This window comes from Galeopterus variegatus, unplaced genomic scaffold (assembly GCF_000696425.1).
Source record: "Galeopterus variegatus unplaced genomic scaffold, G_variegatus-3.0.2 Scaffold1298, whole genome shotgun sequence".
In the NCBI taxonomy this organism is placed as follows: Eukaryota; Metazoa; Chordata; class Mammalia; order Dermoptera; family Cynocephalidae; genus Galeopterus; species Galeopterus variegatus.
This window is the reverse complement of record NW_007727409.1, coordinates 244002-261240: the sequence shown is the minus strand read 5'-3', so window position 1 is coordinate 261240 and position 17239 is coordinate 244002. Positions and strand designations below refer to the sequence as shown.

At 38.4% G+C, this 17239-nt stretch overlaps 1 protein-coding gene across 3 annotated transcripts in view; it reads right to left on the bottom strand.

The window, feature by feature from the left end:
* CLCN5 (chloride channel, voltage-sensitive 5) overlaps positions 1-17239 on the bottom strand; it is a 158507-nt gene that overhangs the window by 124768 nt on the left and 16500 nt on the right. The window lies entirely within an intron of this gene.

The following is a 17239-nucleotide window of genomic DNA, read 5'->3' as shown; positions in this document are numbered from 1 at the left end:
CCGGTCATTTTTTAAAAAAAAAAAAAAAAAAAAAAAAAAACATGGTAAATAACAATTGGCTGAAAATAAAAGTAGACTGGGGCCGGCCCGGTGGCGCACTGCTATAGTGCGCTGCTTGGCAAGCGCGGCGGCGCTCCTGCCAAGGGTTCGGATCCCACATACAGACCGGTTCCCGCTCACTGGCTGAGCGAGGCGCGGGAGCGATGCCGAGGGTTGCGATCCCGTTGCCGGTTCCCGGTCCGGTACGGGGGCAACACTGAGGGTTGCGATCCGTTGCCGGACACGGAAAAAGACAAAAAGGAAAAAAAATAAAAAATAAAATAAAAAAAAAATAAAAGTAGACAGAAAGACATAATGTTGTGACTGGATAACACTATGAACTTCATTGGAACAGAAGAAAAGTATAGTATTGAATCCCGCTCCCCCTCTCTCATACTTCTTTCCCCCTTTACACAAGCACGGGCAACCCCATGTATACACACATGGCTTCCCTCTTCTGTTCTCTGTATCTCAGGACACACAATCCATCCAATTTGGAAGTCACACTGACCCATGAGTGGTCAGTTTTTAGTAGCAGGAAGAGTACGGAAGCCAGATTTCAAGAGTTGAAGGCTGAAAGATAAGGAATTATGCATGGCTCTTCAACATATTTTGAGATAAAGAGAAGGAAAAAGATATCCCATTAGCCTATGGGAATGGTAGGATTAAAATGAAGATTTTGGAGGAGGAAGTGAAAAGTGGGATTCTTGGATATGTTTGCAGACAGAAGAAAAAGAGCTCTTTGAGAAAAATATTAAAGATACAAGAGAGAAAAGACAAATAATTAATGGAACAGAATATTTTAAAGGAGGCATCAGGAGATAGATAAAAAGAAAAACAAGGTTAACCTTGGAAAAGATGATACAAAAAGAATGAAGATAAAAGTAGCCATGAAAATAAATGTTTGCAGGGAAAACGTTTGTGACCAATGGGCTCTCTCTTTTCAAGGAAGTATGTAACTGGATTATCTGCTGAGGAGAGCTGGGGATAGTGAGGAGACTGGAGGGGTGTAGTAAGAAAATGGACCAGTTGCTGTGGGAAACTGGAAAAGAAACCAACTAGGAATGTGTAAAAAAGGATTAGTGAGCAGCCGTTGAGGATCCAGCTGTGGTTAGAAATCACAGTTTGGTCATGGATATAATTGGCATGGTGAGGCAATTTTCCCTAGTACTTACTCAGCAGCCTGGGAACAGGACAGAAGAAAACAGATGCTTAAGTCCATCTAGGTTTGGGGATTGGCAGGGCAGGTGCAACAGAACACGAGGGACATGAGGGAATTGAGGATACTGTGGAAATTAATATCAAATGACTGACAGGGTTGAGCGGGGGTGGGAAATGGCTGTCGGGTGGGAAAGAACGCAGAAGCAGGAGGGGACTAAAAGTCAGGAAGAGAAGAGAAGATGAGGTCAAAGAGGCTCTGTGAGAGTAAGGAAGTGGGATGTGGAGGGCTAGAGGTTTTAGTTGAAACACTGAATTTCATTATTTGAAATATCAGAAGTAGAACAGTTCCAGATGGTGGCATGATTATGAAATGTGGCCATATGAACAGGTTGCTGAATCAGAGTGAAAATAAAGGTCATATCATTGGAGGTCAAGGAAGTGGCCACCGATAGGGTCTAGGATGAGGCCAGGAGTCAGGTGACACAGAAGACTAAGCTAGGTGCCAGAGGCCTCAAAGAATGTCAGCAAGTAACCCAGAGGTTGGTCTATGCCAATGAAGAAAGTCAGCATAATATCTGACAGCACACACATCAACGAATAAGGGAAAAGGGAAGTTGTTCAACAACATACTAACACCAGAAGCTAGCTTGAGATTGAGGAATTGCCAGAGAATGAGTAGTATCCATTTAAGAGGGTTGTGAAGAAAACAGTGTCACCAAGGGAAAAGAGCTCCAGAAAAAAATGCTTGTAAATATATGGACATTTCTTGATCAAAGAACAAGAGTTCTGGAGGGAACGGGAGATCTGATAAGGAAGTATCAGCCAGAAAATAATATGTTTATAAAAGGGGAAGGGCTGTACCGAATTTATATAAGGGAAATTTCATCCTTTAGGATGCTGAGGAAGCAACAAGAAGAACTACAAACTCTGTAAATTTGACCAAGAAAGAAGAACTGATTGGTAAAAGTAGAAGTGAAAGAAACTTTAAGAAACACAGCCATGTCATCTTAATTACTGTTCGGTAATGGCTACAGGACAAAAAATGATAGGAACAAAATATTCCCCAGATATTGGGAATGAGAATTTCTACAAGAGACCACAGTAACCCTTAAGTGGACTAATGTTTAAGAAGAATAAAAGATTTTGGGGTAAAGTTCTCATAATATTGTCAATCCCCTATGATCTTGAAGAATAAAAGGAGAAATGACTAAAGAATACAATGTAGGTACAAAGAAAACATGCTGATAGGCTACAAGAACTAATGTAACAATTGCAGATTTTTCAAGGTAAGATCATATACCCTAAGTAGAAGATAAATGTGAACAGGTGACAGAGAGAGAGAGCAAGCAAGTGAGCAAGCAGTGGAATGACTCAGTTCCTATTTCTATTCCATCTTAAATGATAAGGATAATTTTTCAAACTGAAAACGTTAATACAAACATGAACAAGAGTTCATCGGAGTCCAACAGATGCTGAGATATCAAGAGTAGCAAGCAGTTTCAAATGAATTGGGGTCTGTGGGCCCAGATAAAGGATATCCTATGGTATTGAGATAACCTACATTCCTGATTGGTAAGCCACTGCTGGTAATCTCTGAAAAAAATCATGGCAGACTAGAAAAAATGAAGAAGACTGTAGTCTGACAACTAACAGACCAATTTTCAAAAGCCAGGAGATTTCTGAAACAGCTCAGAATACAAAGACTGCTGATTTTGATGGGGAAAAAATAATCTACCACAGAGTATGAAATAGAAGGTTATGAGCAATGATCAGGTCATGAGAATGGTAGATCAAGGTAATGCCACTAAGTGCTTTTGAATTTCAACAAGTCATTAAATACATTTTTTCTCTATAGAATACATTCTCATGAGACAGTGAGGTGTGTGCTGGACTGCTATACAAGTAGGTTGATTTATGATTGAATAACCTTACTCAAAAAAGAATGCTAATAGAATAAACTATTACTAAATGCAACAACTTGCAAGAACCTCAAAGAAATTATGCTGAATGAAGAAAAAAAAAACCTCAAAGGATACGAACTACACAACTCCATTTATGTGACATTCATGAAATAATGTAATTATAGAGATGGAGAACAGATTAGTGGTTCCAGGGATTAGAAATGGGGAGAAGGAAGGGATGTAGCTCTAAAAAGGTAGCATGAGGGAGTGAGTAATATAAAACATGGAAACATAGCTAATCTGTTTTCAAATAGAACTAGAATCCAAAATTATCAACAGGCTAGACTAGAGACTGAACGGTAATAGAGATAAAGACAGAACCCACCATTGTATCCCCAGCATGTAACACAGTGCCTAGCAAAGAAGGAGGCACAAAAAAATGTCTGGTGGAAAAATAGATGAATACAATTTTTAAAAATATTCAACAGGTTTAACAGGAGTTTATCTGAAAAGGCTCTTTAGTCAACAGAATAATAATATTCCCTCAAACTGGCAAAATATTGCACTTCATCAACAAAGTATGTATGTTTTTAAGGGAGGATGGAAGTAAATATTATATTACCACTGTGCTCTGCACTAGTCAGACTGCATATATAGGACCAAGTCAAGTCCTGTGCACCATGTTTTAAAGGAAACACGAATGAACTGGAGTGTATCCTAAGTACAGCAACTAAGATGGTTAAGTATCTAGAAATCTTATTATATGAAGAACTCTAGCAGGAACACAAGATATATAGCCTGGAAAAGATAAGATGTGGCAGGCAGAAGGGCCAAATTAGGTAATAATTATAAATGTAAACCATGATTTTCTTCTGTGAAGCCACGGTGGCTAAAGATTACAGAGACAGATTTCAGCTCAATATGAGGATGGATCTTCAAACATTTCATTCTTCGTGACAATGGAATAACAATTGTATAAGCAACAAGACAATGCTAGTAAACATAACAAGTACTATACATTTATTATCTGATTTAATCATGACAGTCCGATGAGGTGGATACTATTATCCCCATTTTACAGAGGAAAGAACTAAAGCACAGAGGAGTTAAATAATCTACCCAAGGCTATAACCACATTTAGTCGAGTATTATGCTAGAATTGACATTCAGACAGTTCCACTCCAGAGCCACGGCTTGTGGGGTAACTGGAACAATCACCTGCTAACGCCACTGCAGCATGAGTGGTCTGCTAGCCTCACTGCACTAGATCAAAGGTAAGATAATAGGATTTTAGGAATCTTGGATGACAGGCGGTTTGGATTTGAAACCCAGCGTGGAGCCCTTCTGGAAGTGGTACGGCTCCTGTCTAGGGCTAATATTAGCTCTAAGTCCCAAAAGCAGGTTGTTTGAGAGTGAAGGCAACAGAGTCAGTCCCAAAGAGTTGACAGAAACCTTTGCAATCGTAGTGCAGTTCTACACAGGTTGGGATCGGTTTGGGCTTTACCAAAATTTGCAATTTGAAGATCCATTAGAAGATTAGTGTCATCATAATTGAATCACAAAAGTATCTGTGTACTATTTCCTATGCCAACCCCTGTCCCCATACCGTATATTAAAATCACAAAGTTCACTACAGTTTGACAGATTTAATTAACAAGTTCTCTCAGCTCAAACCTCTGGGGAAATAGAGCAGTAGGGTTTTCCTTCATTAAAAATTTAAAAAAGAAAGACAACTGCCATGTTAAAAGTCAGTTTAATAATTGCTAGGTTGATAGGTTGAATTATCTTTGGAGTACACAATACATCATTAACAACAGAGATGGAATATAAAATACAGGTTACAGGTTAAGCATCCTTAATCCTAAAATCCAAAATCCAAAATGCTCCAAAATCAAAAATGTTTTGAGCACTGAGATGATGCTCAAAGGAAACGCTCATTGGAGAATTTCAGATTTCAGCTTTTTGGATTAGGGATGCTCAACTGGTATGTATTTCTGAAAATATTCCAAAATCAAAAAAAATCCAAAATCCTTCTGGTCCCAAGCATTTTGCGTAAGGGATACTCAACCTGTTTTGAGTCAAATCCAGATAAATGTCTGAAAAATAAATTGGACAGTGAAAAATGGTCATCACAATAAGCAACCTGTATTCAGAAGCAGTCAAATTATCTCAGACTTTTACCAATGGTTACACTTATGGTACCTCATGGGGTGGGCGGGGGGAGGGGTGGGAGTGACTGTCCAAATGATAAAAAAATAAAAATCCTGTAAAATATTAGTGCTTTGTTAGGTTAGGTGTCTACAGATTTGTACACTCCCAGCCTCGGGGTTCTAGATGGAACTTAGGGAGCAGAGGTTAACTATGGGGCACAGAGTTTTGACTGCTTTACAAACAGAGGCAACAGTCAGCCTGCCACACAAGGCTGAGGTTGGCACTGCCCACAAGGGGCATAACCTGGAAAGTGCAGCCAGCTGGGCAAAAGGTGGTGGCTTAGGAGTGGGTGGTGGGTAGGATTCTCTTATTTACTTACTTAGAGACTCTGAGAGGTTAAGTGACCTGTCCTATGTAACGCATGAAAGGCAAGTTAGTAACCAACCCTAGAGTCAAATGCAGGTCTTTCTGCCTCAAAGGAATGAACACAAGTCTGTCAGTCGTAAGAAACAGCTTTGTCACTAACCAGCCCAGTGACTCTGAATGAATTACAACCTAAGGCTCAGTTTCCCTATGTATAAAACAAGAGGAGTGGTGTTTGGGGAGACAAGTTCATTTTTGACCTCATCTTATCCCAAAGGAAATGTCAGATGGACTCAAGATTTAAATGTAATTAAAAGCATAACTATTACTGTGAGAAACAGGTCATCCCCAACATTTACGAGGCCAGAAGCAAGAATATAAATGTAGGCTCATAATCCCCCTTTCTCCCTCCTACCTGACTCTTTCCTACATGGCTAGAGGCCTTGGCCATCCATGTGTGGACCACCCAGTCCACACATCCAAGCTCCACCCACAAATTTCTCCTGCCAAACAAGCACCTCTTAGACCTAGAAGAGTTCACACCTACAGCATATTTCCCCTTGAGAGGATGGACCCAGGGAAGAGGCCTTTATAAGCCCTGGAAGCAGACTGAACTGGGAATTTTTGGTTTCTGAGTACCTGGACTATGGTTTAGAAGGAACAGGCAGGAGTTCCAGGTGGGCACATCTCCTTGGCCCTAAGAATTCCTTGCCCTGTAGTGAGAGACATGTAAAGTATAAAGAATAAAGGAAAAGGATGATATATTTGACTATACTCATACAGTAGCCCCCCCTTATCCATGTGGGATATGTTCCAAGACCCCCACTACATGCCTGAAACAGCCAGTAGTACCCAACCCTATATATACTATGTTTTTTCAGTCTGATAACTAAGATGGCTACTAAGTGACTAATGGGCAAGTAGCATATACAGCATGGACATATTGGACAAAGGAATGATTCACATCCTGGGCAGGACAGAAGTGCGATGGCACAAGATGACATCATACTACTCATAATGGTGTGCAATTTAAAATTTATGAATTGTTTATTTCTGAGATTTTCCATTTAATATTTTCGGACCATGGTTGACCATAGGTAACTGAAGCAGCAGAAAGCGGAACCACAGATAAGGGGAGACTACTATATAAAAATGGAAAACTCGTGGACATTAAAAACAGATAAATTACAAAGCGAATATTTGACGTACCCTCGTATCAAAACTGAGAAGAAACATGCAACATTATGACAAAGAGTTATTATCCTTAATAATAACATAAATCAATTAAAAAGTGATGTGATAAGGAACTACGACTAATAAAAACATACAAAAAAAGTTCAACCTCACCAGGAATTAAAAGAATATGCTACAACAAAAAGCCCTTTTGACTTATCAAATTGATAAGTACAAAGAGTCTTCAAATAGTTCATGGAAAGATTCATATTATCTTTCAATTCCATTTTTCCATGAACTTTTTGAAGTGTTCTTGTATTTTCCCAATGATAATACACAGAAGATTGACAGGAGTTCAGTGAACTACTGGTGAGAATGTAAGTTGATCAAGCTTTACCCTCCTATCTACCCAGTTCTACTTTTTATAACTTACCCTGAAGAAACAGTTAAGGATGTGCACAAAGATTCAACTATGAGGATGTTCACCGTAGCCCTGGTAATGATAGTGAACAATTGGAAACAACTTAAATATCCAACAGCAGAGGACTGGTTAAATAACTTATAGTATGTCAATGAAACAGAGTAGTCAAAAGTTTTATTGTAGATGAAGAGCTGATAATATAGAAATAAATCCACAATGTAAAGATGAAAAGAAACAGTTTAGAAAATGATATAACCCATTCTATTGTTAAATTTACACACACACACATGCACACACACACACAGACAATCTAGAAGAGTACACACATGAGTGATAAAAATGGTTCTATCTCTTTTTTAATTGGGGATGTTAAAAATTTTTTTCATTTGTATTTTCTATTTTTTAAAAACTGTCTGTAACAAGAACATATTACCTTTATTTTTCATCTTTTTTAAAGAGAACAGATGGGTTATCATTTCTAACCAAGGGACCTAGCTACTCTAACATTTTACAAGAGTACCCCTTTGTAGTTTAACACTTTAGAATTCTACAAAAGGGAAAAACCAATTAACTGTATGGTATCCTCCTAAGAGCAGGAAAGAGTCACTGTAGCATATTCTACATTAATGGAGCAAAATTCTATTACCATAAAATAAGCAAACAAAAATCCACCTAGAAGACAAAGGCAGCCCACCTGCAAATATAAATTACAGAGTTCTCACTACTTAAGGCTACAGAGTTCTTTTCTTTCCAGATTTTATCTTATAAGCAATATTCTTTTTATTTTCAAAGGTTTTTTAGTTTTAGGTTTTTTTTTTTAATGCCAAATGACTTCCACATAAAACAAAACCAATTAATTTGGTGTACAATTGGTAGCTGAAAGGAAAGACTAGAATTGAACACAGTGGTACTGGTGGGGTGGGGGGAATATTTTTTTCCACTCTTCCCACTTCAAGGTAGAGAAGCATCTGTTAAAGTAACATCCCTGGGATCTTTCTGCTCTCCCCATGAAGGGAGCTACAATTATTTGCTTGAGAGATTAGACAAGAATAAATTCATGTTAAATATAGGTTCCAAAGTGGGGCCATTTTAACCACAGTTTAAAAAGAATTTATCTGCCTGCCCCTCCATCTATACATACCTAAAAATGTATGCACAGGCACAAGCTATGTGTTTAATCAACACTTGCTACCTGGCTGATCTAAGAGCTAGAAATCAAAAGACTTAGGTAAGTAGTCTGTTCTATGATTGGAAGTTTCTGGGTTTATGAGGAAGGCATATCAACACAAATGGGTCCTTAAAAAATTCACATTTCAAGGTATCCATCTCTCTTCATTGTGTGCCACACACAGCTTCTGTTTAGTGAACAGAAAACCATGCCAGGTCAGTGACCTGCCGTCTAGTTCTGCATGTCCCTTTGAGTATAGAGGGGACCTCTATTAAAATCCTATCCATCTTTCTCCAATCAGCTCAAATGTCACCTCCTTCCTAAACCTTCCTTCCTCACCCTAGCTGCAAATTACCTCCTATTCTCTTAACATTCTAAGCCTTTTGTTTCTACCACTCATTATATACAATCTTATGTATAGTCATGTGTCTACATGTTCTTTTACTAGATTAAATCTAAGCTCCTTAATGGCAAGGTCCAAGTCATTGATTTTTAGATGAGCCACAATATTAACACAGTGTCTTGCACAGTTATTTGATAGATGTGTTTGGGACTAAAACTCTAGAATGTAAGTTTAAAAGCTTTCTCGCTCCTCACCCCTTAACAAAGCAAGCTTAGAGAATAGGCCTAATTAAGTCCACCTTGGAGACTTAATGACTACAGCAGCAAACTTTAGCCCAGTGTATTTAAATTTCTTTGGCTTCCTCAGCTTTTAGTCTCATGTATGATGTAAGGAAGAGATATCACCCACCTCCAGGAACTAGCTTGATAAAACTCTCTAGAGCAGTACTGTCTAACAGAAAAATAAAAATAAGAGCCACATATGTAATTCTAAATTTCCTGGAAGCAACATTAAAAAAAGTAAAAAGAAGCAGGTAAAATTAAATTTAATACTATATCTTATTCAACCCAATATATTCTAAATATTATCGTTTCAACATGTAATCATATTTAAAAAATTATTGAGATATTTTACATCCTTTTTATTACCATAAATCTTAGAAATCCAGTGTGTGTTTTACACTTACAGCATATCTCAATTCATACCAAGTACTACTTAGTAGCTGTGAAAGCTAATTACTTATTTTCTTTGCCTCAGTTTCCTCAGTTTTAAAGGAAGGATAATAATAGTATTTACCTTACAGAGGTGCATTGAGTTTAATAATATAATATGTGTAAAGGGCTTAGAACAGTACCTGGCAAGTTGTAAGGGCTCAAAAATATTAACCACCATTATCATTATCATCATTCATTTATGAAAAAACTGAGCTAAGAGGGTGATCAGTGGATACAAAATATTAGAGAAATACAGAAAATGGAATTTAGTGTCCTATAGTCATAGAGGGAGACAACAGTTAACAAAAAAGTACTGTGTATCTTTGACTAGCTATTCAAGATGATGTTGAATGTTCCTAACACAAAGAAGTGACAAATGTTTGAAGTGATGGATTTACTAAGCACCCTGATATGATCAATCATTTCACACATTATGAATGTACCCAAATATCATATTGTACTCCATAAATATATACAATTATCATGGGTCAATTAAGAAAAATAAATTTAAAAGAGGGAAAAATGAGGGAAATAGAGAGTAGAATAGTAGTTACCAGAGGCAGGGAAATGGAGGGAGGGTGACAGGGAAAGGTTGGTAGACTGGTACAAAGTTACAGTTAGATAGGAAGAATAAATTCTGGTGCCCTAGGGTAACAACAGCTAATAATATTGTACTGTATATTTCAAACTAGCCAGAAAAGAGGCTCTTGAATGTTTTAACCATAAAGAAATGATAAACGTTTAGGTGACAGATATGCTAACTATTCTGTTTAAACTGTTATACAATATATTCATGTATTGAAACAACAAACATTGTACTTCACAAACATGTACAATGAAAAAATATTTTTTTAAAAATGATAATAAAAAAAGAAAATACTGAGCTAAAAAGTCAAGTGTATTTCAAGTTCATAAAGCAAATCAACGCTGGTTCTACTCTCCGTCTTTTAAAATAGTTGTCTATTAAGCCAGGCGGGGCAGTTGGGAGCAATGGAAAAACCATATTTTTACTCATTCAAAATTCCAAAGTGCTAGCCAATTGGAGTTTGGGAGTCAGTCCTAAAGGCAAGATTCTTTAAAATGGTAGCTTAAGGGCCAGCCCAGTGGCGCACTGCTACAGTGTGCCGTTTGAGAGCGCGGCGGCGCTCCCGCCGAGGGTTCAGATCCCACATACAGACCGGTTCCCGCTCACTGGCTGAGCGAGGGGCGGGCACAGCACCGAGGGTTGCAATCCCGTTGCCGGTCCTGGTCCGGTACAGGCGCGACACTGAGGGTTGCGGTCCGTTGCCGGACACGAAAAAAGACAAAAAGGAAAAAAAAATGGTAGCTTAGAAAAATGCCATCCAGCTGTGTTATACTAATGGCCCTATCAGTTCCTTTAAGCTCTGTCCCCATTTGCTATAATATTTCATCCATGTTAATAGGTGGAAAAGTATAACTTTTTATGCTTTTCTTTGCATTATTTTGAGTTAATTTTGTTGCTTTTTTTTTTAGATGACTCGTAAGATTAACTATTCTTCTACAAATTTGTAAAATGCCCAGAACCTAAGACCACTCCATCTTTGACATACTTGATTGTGCTCTTCCGGAGACTCAAAGCAGAGAAGATGTGATACAGAAGTGATAGGTAAATTAAAAGAACAATGGCCTGGCAATCGAGGAACCTAATTTCTGGCTTTGAGCCTATGAACAAATCACTGTGTGATCTTGGACAGCCCACATAAACTCCTGAGCTATATCTCAGTTTCAAATAAGGTCACATGCGGTATTTGCCACTAAGTATTAAAATGTGATAACTCAAGATAAAATTGCATCAAGTCTTAGCATTCTAGTTTCTAAGAGTTGGGGTAATAAGCTCCCCCTAAAAAAATGAGCATTGACAAAGTTTTGGGATAATTTACTTTAGTATTCAAATAACTAGAATAACTAGAAAAGCAAATAAATGGTTCATCTATCTGATATTTATGCTGTTATCAATGAAATCCAAGCAACTGTCATAGTCTCCAGCTTTCAACTAGGTAGCAAGGTTAAGAATTACAGGACATCAGCATAAACACAAAGGGGCATCAATGACCACCTACGTGAATCTCCTGCCCTACTCCCAAATCTCTCAGATCAGGGTTCCTCAACTTCAGCACTACTGACATCTCAGGTCAGATAAATCTTCATTATGGGGGGCTGGCCTGTGCACTGTAGGATATTTAGCAGCTTCCCTGGCCTCTTCCTACTAGATGACAGCTTCCCTGGCCATCTCCCCACAGTTGTGACAACTAAAAATGTCTCCATTGCCAAATATTCCCAGAGGGGTAAAACTGCCCCAATTAAGAACCACTACTATAGATCCTCTACCATGACTATCCTAATTTCCTTTGGGATTAAGCTTTTACAGAGACCTGCAATCTTCAGTGTGTTACTGCTTATGACACAGCCTCATTAATACAACATGCAATGATCAACTGTCATTGGTATTCTCTAGATTCTCAAAAGACATAACCTTTCCAGTTAATTTGTATTTAATATACATATAGTGGAATATACTTTTGCAAAATGACCCATTACACTCCAGAGTTTATCCATGCATCTTTTTCAAAGCCAAAACAACATTTTCACACAAATGGTGATTCTGGTAGCTAATATTTTAGATTAAGATATTTAAGTTTTGGAACCCATGATATATTTCTTTAATGTCAGGACCCTGACTTTAATTTAGTGACCGAAGTTTTCAATATACTACCCATCTACCACTGCATTTTCCTCCGTCAAGTCCCCATGCTTCTCTTCTTGTTACCTGCCAAACTGTTCACATGTTCTGGTTCCCAAAGATTAGCCTCTATACCCAGTTATCCATCTTTTCATCTAAAGTTTTGACAGAGGGTTATTATACTTCCTTGGGTCTATGCATATAAGCAAATTGGGAAGGAATACTAATGACAGTTTATCAGCCACAAAATAATAGAATCAACCAAACATATAAAGAATATCTACTCTTTAATGCTGTGGAGACACAAAAAGAAATAAATATAAGACATGAAACAACCATAGAAAGAACTACATCAACCACATGCCCAAAATCATTCACCTTGCTGATTTGATATGCTGATAGTGGGGCATTCGAATAAAGATATCCTGATTGCAGCTACAGATAAAAACTAGAGTTCACAGCAATATTTATAGAAATGGGACTCGACTCCTGGAAGAAAGGACACCAGCCTGATAATGGTGGTTACCTCTAAGGAGAAGACTGTAGGTTCACTTTTTACTCTAGATACTTGTACGTTATTTAAGCATGTTACCATGTGTTACTTCTATGATTTTTTTTTAAAGGTAAAACCAGGGGAGTAGATAAAATCTCATAAGCAGAGACTATAAAGACAGAAAAAGCAAAGAACATGACAGCCCTAAATATGGACATAACTAGGGGGCAGAAGGAAGTAAAAGCAATAGAGAAGCAGTGAGAGGCAGGCAGAAAGAGACTAGGGGAGTACAACTCAGTGGCCAACAGAGGAACGTTTCAAAAAGGAACTGGATAGTCAGAAGCAAAAAGGGAAAAAGGGAGAGAAATAAGATTGCAGAACAGAATTTAGATCTGAAAGAGGCTTCTTAAAAATCATAACTTTCTCCCTACATCACGCCCCTCAATCTTTGAGGAGACTGAGGCCCAGAAAGGGTAAGTGGCTGGCTAGATAGGTATTAGTAACCAGATGGCACAGCAAAGGGAGACCAGAACATGTTTATGGAGAGTCTAGCCAATGGGTCCAGTGGAAAGGAAGAGAAGAAGATACCAGAAGAAAAGGGGAATAATGAAATAATTAGTACCTGAAATAGACAGGCAGAAGTAGACAAAAATAATACAACTTTTCCTCTGAAGCTGAGTAACTTGTTTCCTTTTTTGTTTGGGCTATTACATTAGGAGGTCAGAAGAAACCCTCAGACAAAGTACAAGGATTTTCCCAGAATTCTCACCTTGGCACCCCTCTCCTCACAAAGTATACCCATGCCCAAGGCTCCACTTAACATCTGTAGATGAAGGATTTGCAAATCTCTACTCCAGCCCAGATCCTCTTCTAAACCCCAGACCCAGGGGAGAGGAACATCTTGACTTGGATATCTGATAGGCACCCAAACTCAAATCACCGTCTACACAACTCTAGTCCCACTCCAGCACTCTCTGTCTCAGTGGAAGGCCCCACCACAATGAATGATTTTAGGCAAATTATTGAACATCATCTCTCATTATATCTTTGTAAGCAAGATGAAAAAACATTTGCTGGATGACAGTAAAGATATACACATACATACACACACACACACACACACATATCTATGTAATCATATCTAGATATAGATATGATTCCTTTTTGCTCTTGTGAAAGAGAGACTTTATCCCTTGCTGGCCTTGAAGAACCAAACCATTACGATGTGAAATGCCTATGGAGAGAGAGCACCAGGTGGCACGGAACTGCAGGCAGCCCCTAGGACCTCAGGGCCTCCATTCTGTAATCACAAAGAACTGAAATCTGCCACCCACATGAGCCTGGAAGAGGAGCCTGAGATGAGACCACAGACCCTGCCAACGCATTGACTACAGCCTGTGAGACCCTGAAGAGAAGACCCAGATGAGCCATGAGAGACTCCTGACGCACGGAAACTGGGAGATGATAAATGTGCGTTGTTTGAAGCAACTAAGTTTGTGGTATTTTATTATGCAGCAATATAAAACTAATATCCCAAACAATATTTTATTACTTACTTGGATAAGGATATTTATGAAATATGTATGATAATAAAGCTAACACTAACAAGATGAACAAGAAATAAAAATTTAACTACATTAATGTTTAAGTAAAGACAGAGAGAAGGCTTCTTGTTAAAGAAAATTGAAAGAGTGCTCACTTTGGCAGCACATATACTAAAATTGGAACAATACAAAGAAGACTGGCATGGCCACTGCACAGGGATGACATACAAATTCAGGAAGCACTGTATATTTTTTTAAAAAAATTAATGGAGAGAGACACTTGGAGAAAGAAATGGACCTTGGGCTCCTTACGAACTCATAGTAAGACATAGCTATCAAAAATCCAATATACTATTTGAGATCATATTAACAGAGTATGATGTACAAAAGTCTTGTACCATATGGACTGGTTGAATCAAATCAACAAATGCTTTCTGGGTGCCTCTATTTCAGGAATTAGGAGGAATAGAAGGACATATAAACTATGCTCTTGTCCCTCAAGTATCTTCTACTCCATCTGGGGAACTAAGGTAAACACATAAAAAAGTTAAACCATAATAAAGAACTTAAATAACAGTTTAAGACAATGAGAGAAAAGATGTAATAAAGCTGGCATTACTATTCATCTGGCAACTGGTTAAAGGTGATAACAGAAGCAGGAGTTCAGGAGCGGGAGATAACACATCATTAATATACAATTATTATTTTCCAATATGATGTAAAAATGAGTGTATTCAATACTAGGATTCAATTTCATATTACCAAACATGATCACTCAAATTTTGAAAACATGGATGTAAAAAAACATTCAGACAATCTGTTCTAGTTCAAGTGGCGGATAACATTACACATTTTACAGCTGAGTAAATGTGGGCAAAGAAGGGTTAAATAGTTTACTCACAATTATTAAGTCAGTAAGTCGATTGTACTGGGAAGCAGATACTCTCTTAGTCTAGCATGCTAATAAAAACTCATATTACCTCTCTAGGTTACAGTGGCTACTTTTGCTTAACATAATGTTTTCACTAAAATAAACAGAAATCCTGCATCATTCTTTAATCTTCTCCCTCCAAAGTTGACCAGTAGTCAAACTTTGTCATTTCTTCCTTTGTAATGTCTCTCACATTTATCCCTTCCTTTAAATCCCTGAAGTCAACATCTTATATACAGGCCCTAATAATGTTCCATCTGAATTTTTTTTCAACAATCTCCAAATTTATCTCTCCAATTTTAGTCTCTCCTTTCCATCTGCTCTGCATAGTTGTGATCATGACAGTTCTCTGCTGAAAGTCCTTCAAATGCACCCCACTATGTACAGAATGAAGTATAGATCTCTTAGTTTTGGAGCCAGAGTTGGATTTAAGTCCTAGCTCCACCAGTTCCTAGCTATGTGATGTAGGGCCTCATTTTTCTCATGTGTTAAGTGGGAATGATAACAACTGCCTAACAAATCCTGGCTTTCCTGGGTCAGTCCCTGTTTATGCCTAGTCCACCTGATTAGCACTCCATTCTCAAAAGTGTCCTTGTTTTGGCAATAAACCATTTGGTCAATAAAGGGTTGTTATAAGGATTGAATGAGACAATGCATAAAAATGTCATAGGCATGGCATGACACTTTCTTTTCTAGTTCCCTCAAATGTACCTGGTACTCTTCTGGCTGAAATCATATCTCCAACTCCAACTATAGAAGAAACTACCCATATTACGTGGTCTACCTCAGATGTCACCTCCTCACCTTTGTCTAACTCCTATGGTATTCCATAACTCCTTCAGAACATGTCTCTAACACCAGGTTGGGTCATGGTTATTTGTACACATTTTAACTTTCTCAGAGACTAGCTTTTGGGAGGACAGTGTCTGCTTCTGAATCTTCTCAGTCCCATACATGATACCTAGTAATATCTTTCACACAGAAGATATTCACAAAATTTCTTACTTAAATTTAGAAAGAATAAAGAATTTTGGCCCCAGAATGGCATTTCTCTTATCCATAGGCTGTTTATTCAAGTCTTCTGCTTTCTTAGTCCCTGAATTCACTTCACTTGCTCATTAGGACCACAGCAAGAGAACTCTAATAGGAAGTTTCCTTCTTTCATAACTAGCCACCACACTGGTGGTTTGGGGGTAGCAGTGGAGGAAGGATTCTGGGAGCGATGGCCCTAGGAATACAGAGTAACTAACAGCACAGGTTCTACAGCCAGACTGCCTTGGACCCAAGCTCCAAGTTATGATCTTGGAATATTACTCAACCACTTTACACCTCAGTTCCTACCTCCTATACAGTTATTGTGAAGACTAAAATGGGATAATCCATGTAAAGCCCTTAAAAAAGCACATGATAAGTACTCAATAAATGATAGCTGTTATTATTTGTTCTCTTTTCTTTTCAACTTCAGTCAGATCAGAATACTGTATTGTGGGGTGAGAAATCTAAGCAACATCCTATACACAGGGCAGTCAAGTACAGGTTCTCAGCACATACAAAGTCGAGCCCTCTCGCAGCTCAGGGTCTTCTTCTCTAGCTGCCTTTCTAGGATGTCTGCTTTCTTCTCCCAATTCCTCTCTCTGTGCCTGGTCTAAGCTGGGGCCACGTGTAACAGCTTCTGTGATCACCAGCAAAAGTAAGAATTTTCCTGCCTGGTTCTCTATGCATAACCTCCAGGTCCAGCTTCAACCCCAAGCCACACACCAGGCAGCTCCTCATGTTCTTTGGTTCCCACAACCAGAAAAATCTCTCAAAATTTGCACTCTTTATTATTCTGGTCTTTCTACTCCTATCTACAGCCTGAAATTACATAGCCTTTCTCCTTTCTCACAATTGTTCTCATCACTCCAGTCTCTACCACCTGCCCAGTTATAACACCTTTCTCCCTAAGTATCAAAGAGTAACACCTGTCTTGCTTCTTAATTCATTGTTTTCTACCATCCATCTCCTGGCTAAAATTCCAAATATTAGAGAATTAGTGTCAGTTAACACAAGACACTGGCTCTTGCCTCTCAATGTGCCCAACTAGGTGAAGGAACCCAGTCTTTCATTCTCCCAAGTCAAGGGGACATCCAGATGGACA